This window comes from Elephantulus edwardii, unplaced genomic scaffold, assembly GCF_000299155.1.
Source record: "Elephantulus edwardii isolate Elephantulus edwardi_28Jun2011 unplaced genomic scaffold, EleEdw1.0 scaffold00065, whole genome shotgun sequence".
Lineage (NCBI taxonomy): Eukaryota > Metazoa > Chordata > Mammalia > Macroscelidea > Macroscelididae > Elephantulus > Elephantulus edwardii.
In genome coordinates, this window is record NW_006399815.1 from 5,155,194 (window position 1) to 5,164,310 (window position 9,117).

General features: G+C 37.5%; 1 pseudogene; it reads right to left on the reverse strand.

The window, feature by feature from the left end:
* Positions 1 to 1,410: 1,410 nt before the first annotated feature.
* Positions 1,411 to 9,117, reverse strand: part of LOC102855911 — a 56,895-nt pseudogene continuing 49,188 nt past the window's right edge.

Genomic DNA, 9,117 nt, shown 5'->3' on the forward strand with positions numbered 1-9,117 from the left:
CCCAACTTTGTTCTCCTGAAGATCTAGTTTATGTTCTGAGATCCTATATAAACCTCACAGATGTTCATTGGTTGCTTGGTCACTTGTGACATTTTATCTAACATGATTTAACCACACTGACAGCCAACAACAACCAACCACAGTCTGCAGGCTCTTGATTCATTGTTTACCAGTCTCAAGACCAGGTACATTGACCTAGTTGATCTACAATCATGTGAACTATTTCCCTGACAGATTTTGAGTTTCTGTGAGACCCTCCAGAGACAGAAGTGGGAGGGCAGAAGGGAAGAGGAATAATTAAAGTCAGAGATGATGGGTGGTACTGCATTTTGGACATCTGGAACATTGTTAATCTCTGCCTTATAGGACTTTGTTGTTACTTGTGGTTCTGTGGACTACAATTCATTAGAGACCCTATGAATAATGGCTCTGAACTTTGCCTTATCCCGAGCCAGCCTCACCATCTCTGACACACCTGACCCATTGCCATGGCCACTGCATCAATCCATCTCATCCTTTAAGAGAGGGTCTCCCTATCTTGAACTGACCTTTTACCCTTCCAAGCATGATTTCCTTCTCCAAGTATGGTCCTCTCCTGACAGCATGCCCAAAGTAGAGGAGATGGAGTTTTACCATCCTTGCTTCCAAGGAGAACTCTGGCTTCATCCTCTCCAGACAAAACCTGATTGATTTACTAATTTAATACTCTTCTTCAGCACCACAACTCAAAGGCATTGATTCTTCTTCTGTAGTCCTTAGTGATTGTTCAGCTTTCAGATGTATAACATTCAGACTAATCATTGTAAAGGAAATTATTTGTGCAGAGTTAGAGGAGCAATTTTCTTCTGTACAATTTATATAAAGAAAGCTTGTGCATTCCACTACTTGTAATATACCCTGAGAAAATGGGAACTGATTCACAGAGACTTGTACCCCAGTTTTCATAGCAGTATTATTCACCATCAAAAGAACATGGAAACAGCCCAGATCTTCAATGGATTGAGAAATTATGGTACATTCAGACAACGGAATACTTACTATGCAGCACACAAGAGCAATGATTTTGTAAATTGTTACCTAACTTGGGAGGGATTAAAGAGCATTATGTTAAGTGAACTAACTCAGTCCCATAAGGACAAATATTGTATAAAACCATTATTGTAGAATGAAAATTAGGATCCAAGGCGGGGTGAGGGAAGGTGGAAGCAGTGGGATGAGGATGTGTAGGGGGAGGGAGGGATTAACCATGTAGTTGTACAATTTGATGGGGGGGTATGAGGGAAACTGGAAGAATCTATTCTGGAAAACAATGTATTTGAATTTTGTAAATAAACTAGTATAATAAAAAATTTTAAAAAAGAAAGCATGTGAAGACAAAGATATCCTTTCAGATAGTAACACTACTATCATTCAAGTTGCAAACTCTTTCGTCACTTTACGAATTATCCTTCTAAGTTCACAGTCCAAGAACAAAATGTTAACACCCTGTTTCTTCAGTTTACCCTAAGATACAAAGAGCTGTGGTCATAAAACAGTGAAGTAAAACTCTGTAAAATCCAGGTTTAAATTAACTTCACAAAGCAGCTTGCTACAGTGGTGAATTGGAACCAAAGAGGAACTAGCAATTCTGTAAATAAACATCAACTCTTGATTTCAATCTGCAATATGGTCTGCAGGCCAACTGTTTTCTTACAACAGGTGCAACAGATGGTGGCTTTCTCCAGTGCTCAGTCAGAGGCCTTTGTTCTGTTCTTTTACCAGTTGGCAAAAAAATAAACACTTTCGTGAGTTGTGTTCATCTTCTCCAAAGGCAGGGTGCTTTAGTTTTGGCTCCCTTTCCAATGACTGATTGTCAATAGTCAAGAAACCAGGAATTTTTCAGGCGGTGCTGTTGTCTCCAGGGTGAATAAAAAAGGGCAGACCAAGCCTCGTCAGGGGTGATTTTGGTAGTGTTGATATACAAGCTGCTGCTGCTGCGGTTAGGTACTGTTGAGTATAGTACGACTCAGAGCAATTCTATGAGCAACAGACCTGAACCCTGTCCTATCCTATGCCAGCCTCACCATTTCTGACATATTTCAGATCATTACTGTAGTCACTATGTAAATCCATCTGGTTAAGAATCTTCTTTCACCTACCTTCTACCTTTCAAAGCATGATGTCTCTTTCCAAGGAGTAGCCTCTCTTAACAACATACCTGTATGTGAGATGAAGTATGTGAGATGAAGCTTAGTTATATTTGCCTCCAAGGAACATTCTGATTGTACTTTTCCTCCATGATATAGCTGTTTTTTTGGCAATCCATATTTAATACTCTTCTCCAACACCACAACCCAAAGGTATAAATTCTCCTTCTGTTGTCCTTATTCATTGTCCTGCTTTCATATGTACAGCAAGTGAGTAAAAAGACCATGACCTGAATCAAGTATATCTTATTCTTCAAAATTGCATCATCACTCCTCAGTAATTTGGAGTGCTTTCAGACCACAGACTTTCCCAGTGCAATACATCTCCTGATCTCCCATCAAAAGATGTTGATTGTGGATACAAGTAAGAAGAAATAATTTACAATTTAAATCTTTTACCCTCCTATCAAGATGGTGTTTTTCAGTCCAGTGGAGAGTATTTGTGTGCTCTTAATGTTGAGATGTAATTCATATTGAAGTTTGTGGTCTTTAATCTTCTGCAGCAAGCTCTTCACGTCCTCCTCACTGTCAGCAAGGAAGGTCGTGTCATTGGCAAAATATAGATTGTTGATGAGTCTTCTTTTGATCCTGACACCACATTTTCTTCATAGAGTTCAGCGTCTCAAATGAATAAATCCACAGAAACATTATTTACTCTAATTTGGAAATAGTGGCATCTATGAAACAGAGAAGAAGTGATTGGGTTTGTGAGCATTTGATGTTGTGTGTCACAAATTGAAAGATTGGCAGTTCAAGTCCAAACAGAAAGTCTGAGAAGAAAGGCCTGGTGACCTGCTTCTGGAAAAATCAGCCCCTGAAATCCTGGTGGAATAGAGTTCTATTCTGACACACACAGAGCCACCATGACTCAATAGTACCTGCTTTGGGATTTGTTGTTTATCATATAGGGGAAGGGATGCTTCACCTATTAAGCCATGGCAATGTCTGCAGAATGCTCTGAAAGAAATCAACAGCAATTCTCAAAGTACATGACAAAAATATCTAACCACTTGCTTACGTTGTCAAAATATTCTAGGAAAAGAAAAAGGAGTGGAGATTTAGAAACAGGACCTGCCAAAAGTGTGAGAATTTAGAAGCTTTAATTTTAAGTCTAAAAATGACTTAAATGACTTTAAAAATTCTTTAAATGACTTTTTAAAAATCCTTTTTAAAAAAAGATGTGTTTTAGTAAGCATTTGAAATTCCTGATATTAAGTCTAAAAGTTAACTTGAAGAAATTATGTCAAATATGTAAGGTTTTTAAAACTTTTATCATTTGAATGAAAGTCTACAAAGAAAAATCAGTTTTCCATTTAACCATTTATACATATGGTTTCATAAAATTAATGACACTATATGTAATGCTATGTTAGTATGTAACCATTTAGTTGGAACCGACCCATAGCTGATTCTCCAGAGGGTTTTTTAGAGGCAGTAAATTGCATGAGAGGAGATTGCCTATCTTTCTCCTGTGGAGCAGCGGGTGGATTTGAACTGCATGCCTTTGGGTTGACAAGCACAACTCCTTACCACTTGTTGTTGTTAGGTGCCATCAAGCGAATTATGATTCACAGTGACCCCATGCACAAAAGATCTGAGATGAACCCTGTTCTATAATTATCTTTGTTCCTCTAGTTTTCATAGGATTTTAAAAGACCTGTTCTTTAAGAAGTGGATGTCAATCCTGCTTCCAAGTCTTTCTTAATATGGAAGCTCTACCAAACCCTGCCCATCATGGCTAACCTTTATGGCATTTGACATACTAATGACACAGCTTTCAGTATAACAGCAACCCTCAAGTTAACTCAGTACAGTAAACTGACAGACAAGGGCTGTAGCACTTAATGTTCTCCTCTAACACAATTAACACCTGCTGATTGTTAACTTAATCCAAATAACTAATCAGACTTGATTGTTAACAAAATTAAAAATTACCAAGGAGTTTACACTCAACTTTCAATTAAATCAAAACAACTTGCTCTCAAGAATCCAGCTGTTTCATGTAGGAGACTTTTCTCACTTCCTTCCTTTACTTTTAATTTCCTTTAATCCTTCTATCTTATACCTTCCTACCATCTTTGATTTATTCTTGGGCAAATGCTGATTTTTTTTTTTATCTTATATAATTGATTGTTCCAAGTAGTGAGTGAGTACCTCCATGGTGTTATGGTCAGCTTATATAGGCCTGTCTATTATTTGACTGAGCCAGAGGAGTAAATTTTATTCTAAGTTCTAGGGGCATTCCACTTGTCTATAATGGACCAGTAAGCTTGGTCTATTTTTATGGTTTTGAGTTTTGTTCCACATTTCTCTCTCCTGTTATCAAGAATCTTCTTCTGTGATTCCTCTTAGAGTGGCCAGATATCAATTAGTTCTTCTGGTCTCAGAGTCATAGAAGTTGAGATTTCCATGGTCCATTTTCCTTCGACTAGTTGGTCAGTACAATTTGCTTTTCTTCCCTCATCTTGGTTCCAGACATGGAGAGAACAGTAATTGCACCTTAAATGGCACCTCTTAAGCTTTTGAGACACTATATGAGTTGCTTTGATTCGGTCAGAGATGTGGGCAATTGGCTATTTTTTGTCACCATAGTAAATTATAATAGGGAGGCTTCAAAATATAAATGATGCAAAGAAAATGGTTTCTTACTATACGCAGCACTATATTTCAAAGATTGACGAAAGTAACAGGGATATTGCAGGGATAAGTCAGAATTTTAGCATAGCTAAAACCCCTCAATGAGTTCACAGGAATTCGTTACACAACTTGTATTAAGGATATCAAGTAGCTTTCCTCTAGACACTTTTTCAGTAGTAAGAAAATCACCATCTCAAAGGGCAAGTTATTCTGTATCTAAACAACTTTAGTCACTAAAATGTTCTTTCTCATTTTAAGATGAAATCTATCAACTTGCATCCCTTGGTCTATACTCTGAAGCTATAAAAATGAGATTTATTTATCTCCTATATGATAGACCACCAGATACTTAAAGTTCAGTGCTATATGCTTTATAAGTTTGGGAAGTCTCCCACTTCCTAGATAAATATCTCTATTTTCTCAAAGCATTAATAATATAATCAATAATCTTTCCCTCCTCATTTAGACTCCCCAGTGATACTCAGCTTTGCTCTTTTGAAATCTCCAAAACATTCTTTTGTCTTGAAAAGCTTTTACTGTTTTAGTTGAGTATTTCTCCTTTTAAAACCAAGCAAATGGATATATATACACAAGTATCTGTTAGTGTTTTTATTTACCTTTTCTTCTTTTTTGAGCAAGTGCTTTATTCTCACTTGTCCCACTTCTCTTTAAAAGCCACTGCAGTTTGGTTTCTATCTTCACACTTTGCTGAAAGTGTTTTTGGTAATATCACTAGAGATTCTTTAAGGTGAGTTGACAAAGTGGACTGAGCACAGACCTTCTTGCCTGATGCAGGTGGCTTCTTGGAGCCACAATTTACCTTCTTACTTTCTCTGTCTTTGTTTTCTCATGGATTGTTGTGAGGATCAGGTGAGTTATTGTAAGAAAAGTAGCAAAGAGGCTGCCAACAATTGGTGAGCCACACATAGGTACCATTTTTTTTGCTCTGACCAGTGCCTCTCAGATTCAGGATTACCTGATGGAGTGAAAACACAGACTGCTCGTCCCCTCTGTGTGATTCAGAAGGACACCACCTGAGCACAGGCATGCTTAACAAATTCCACTGTAACCCTGATGTTGCTAGTTTTGGTGACTGCACTTTTCAAATTGCTATGACTTAAACTTTGGTAATGCCAAGAATCACTGTCTCCAGGGAGTTTTTTAGAGTTGCCTCAGATCTATGGAAAAATTTTCTGAATTCTAAAAAGACATCAAATGGTTCCTACACACAATAAAATTAGAGAAGCTTTGGCCTGCTCTTAGATGTTTCTTGATCCTTATCTCAGATGCTTCAGTAAGAGAAAATGTTTCATTTATTTCATTTTTAAAAAGTTTCTTTAACTTTTCAGATATACTTGCCCCCTGATTTTCTTCCTCGCTCTTCAGTTATTTCATCTCAATCTGCTTTTTTCATCTCCATAGCTAAAATTTCTTCCCAGGTTCTAGGTTTCTACCCTCCTCCTGTTCTCTCTCTGCATTTTTGTATCATATTAGTTTCAAAAGCAAGTAGTACTGAAAACCCCAACCAATCACTTAGGTAAATCTGTGTCTTTCTCATATCAAAGTCTGGATGTGGGGAGCCCAACACTATCATTTGTTTTTTAAGAAAGGCAGTCAGAGGCTGTCATCTGGTACATCAGGTTATAGCTTATTGGCCATCACTTAATGAAACCTACAAAGTGGTACAGGAGAATGGGAATATACTTGGGCTCAGCTAAGCAGCATGCATTTGCATACTATGGAATATCAACCAGTAATCTGCCATAGTTACCACCTCTCCTACATTTCACCCAAATATTATCCATTTTACTACACATACAATATATTCAATTCCTTCAAAAAGGAGATAAGCCCTTTAGGTATTAAAATCTGTGAGAAATCTAGGATCCTTTTGCTTGAGTGTATCCTGGTCCAAAGTGTGATAACTAGAGTGTGAAGAAAATAGGACACGTTACAGTTAATATTGTACGTTTATCTGTCAGATGCTCAGCAGTTACATTTAGGGCAGATTCCCATGGAAAGATGTATGAGTGGGCACAACTATGCCATAGATGTGATTAATAAATCTATTGACTATGCCACCGTTCTAACAACCCTGGTGTGTTTCTTAAAAAAGGTTTTTGCAATAAATATATCATTGAACATACAAAATTTGATCATTCTATTTCCAGCTTCATTTCTCCCACCAAGTCCTCCCTTTCCAACTACCTTCCTTCTTCTTTCTTTCCAGCTTTTGGATTCCAATCACCAATTAACATTAATACATCTCGATTGCATGTTTCATCAGCTTAAGACTGTAAAATTTTATAAACGTCTACAATGTCTTTCTCTTTGGCTTTAGCTGTAGGAGCATATATTTGAATAATAGTTGTATTGACAGGTCTTCCTTGTAGGTATATGGACAATATCCTATTACTTAAATTGTACTTTAGGTCAAAACTTGAAATTGTCTTTTTAACTATGAATGCAACACTGTTCTTAGTCTGCTTTTTCATTCCTTGTATAGTATACCATGTGATTGTCTGATTCAAAGTGTCCAAGGCCAGTCTATCTCATCTTACTAATGCCTAAAATGTTGATATTCATGTATTCAATTTCATTTTTCATAACTTATAGTTTTATAACACTTATATTCCATACATTCCATGTTCCAATTAAAGGATGTTTGTAGCTGTTTCTCTTTATCTTTACTGATTGCCAAATCTTGTCTCTTCCTCTAATACTATATCCATGGGTGTTACTCTGTTGGGCATAGGGTTTTTAGAGGCAGGTTGCTTCAGAAGGTGATGGCCAATCCTTCTTCCTAGTCTGTTTCAATCTTACAGGTCCACTAAAATCTGTGCAGAATGAGTGACCACTATGGTTTTTGACACACTGGTACCACAAATAACAGCGTCACTAGAATCTGTAAGTATAGCAAACTGACAAACAAGTGCTGCACTAATTAGAATGCTTATACACAAGCCAGAATACAAGTATCCAAGCTACAAAATAATTAGCAATATGCAGATAAATTTCCAAATAAAACATACTGACAGATTATCTCACAGTTTAGGAAGTTCTATATTTGAGTCCCGGCAGATTTCAAAGGGTAGCTCAGGAAGAGAAGACAAACTACTATAACAGAATGTGCAAACCTAGAATTGGAGAATAAAAAGGGAAGAACTTAGAAAGCTCTGATGGCCTAGTAGCAAGAAGCTGTGCTGCAATCACAAAGGTGTGCAGTCCAAATCTACCATATGCTCTGCTGGAGAAGGAGGGGCAATCTTCTTCTGTGGTAGTTGGAAAAGGAAAAAGTAAAAAACAGAAGAAATGGCTCAGTCTTTCTTAAGCTGAAGGAACTGAAAAAAAAAATTCAAGCTTCAAGTTGAAATACTTAGGGATGCTATGAGCAAAATCTTAACTCACCCAGGAAACATCAAAAGAAGATGAAAGGAACACATAGAGTCATTGTACCAAATAAGAAATGGCTGACATTTAAATATTTTAGGAAATACTGTGTAATTAAAAACAAAGAATAATGAAGGAAGAAATAGAAGTTGCACTGAAGGCATTCACACAAAAAAATAAGTCTCCAGGAATATATGGGATACCAACTGGATTTTTTTTTTTAATGACAGATGCAGCCCTAGATGCAGCTCATCAATCTATGCAAGGAAATTTGACGACAGCAACCTGGCTGCCTAGACTAAGGTGTGCCTGATCCAAGCAAGTCTTTGTAATTGCTTGCTATGCATCAGAGAGCTAGACAATGACTCGGAATGATAGAAAGAGAGTTGATACCTTTGAGCTGTGGTGCTGGAAAAGAGTTTTGAATATGTCATGGAGTGCCAGAAGAACAAATAAGTTTGTCCCAAAAAGGGTGAAGCCAGGCTGTTCCTTGGAGGCAAAGATTCTAAGGCTTCATCTGACATACTTTGGGCATGTTGCAAGGAGGGACAGACAAGTTCTTGGAGAGGAACATCACACTTGGGAGGGTAGGAGGACCAGAAAGAGAGAGGACCATTGATGAGATGGATTGATACAGTGACTGGGGTAATGAGGGTAGGTATATCAGAAACAGTAAAGTTGGCACAGGCTGGAGTAGGTTTCAGGGCTATTGTTTGTAGGGTCACTGTGAGTCACAAATGACTCTACAGCATATAACACCACCACCATTACCTAGCTGGCTGACTGGAAGAGATTTATGTTTGTTTTTATTCCCAAGAATAGTGATTCAGCAGAATGTGGAGTTTTCAAACAATGCCATTAATATATCACCTGCAAGCAAAATACTGCCGAGGATCATTAAAAA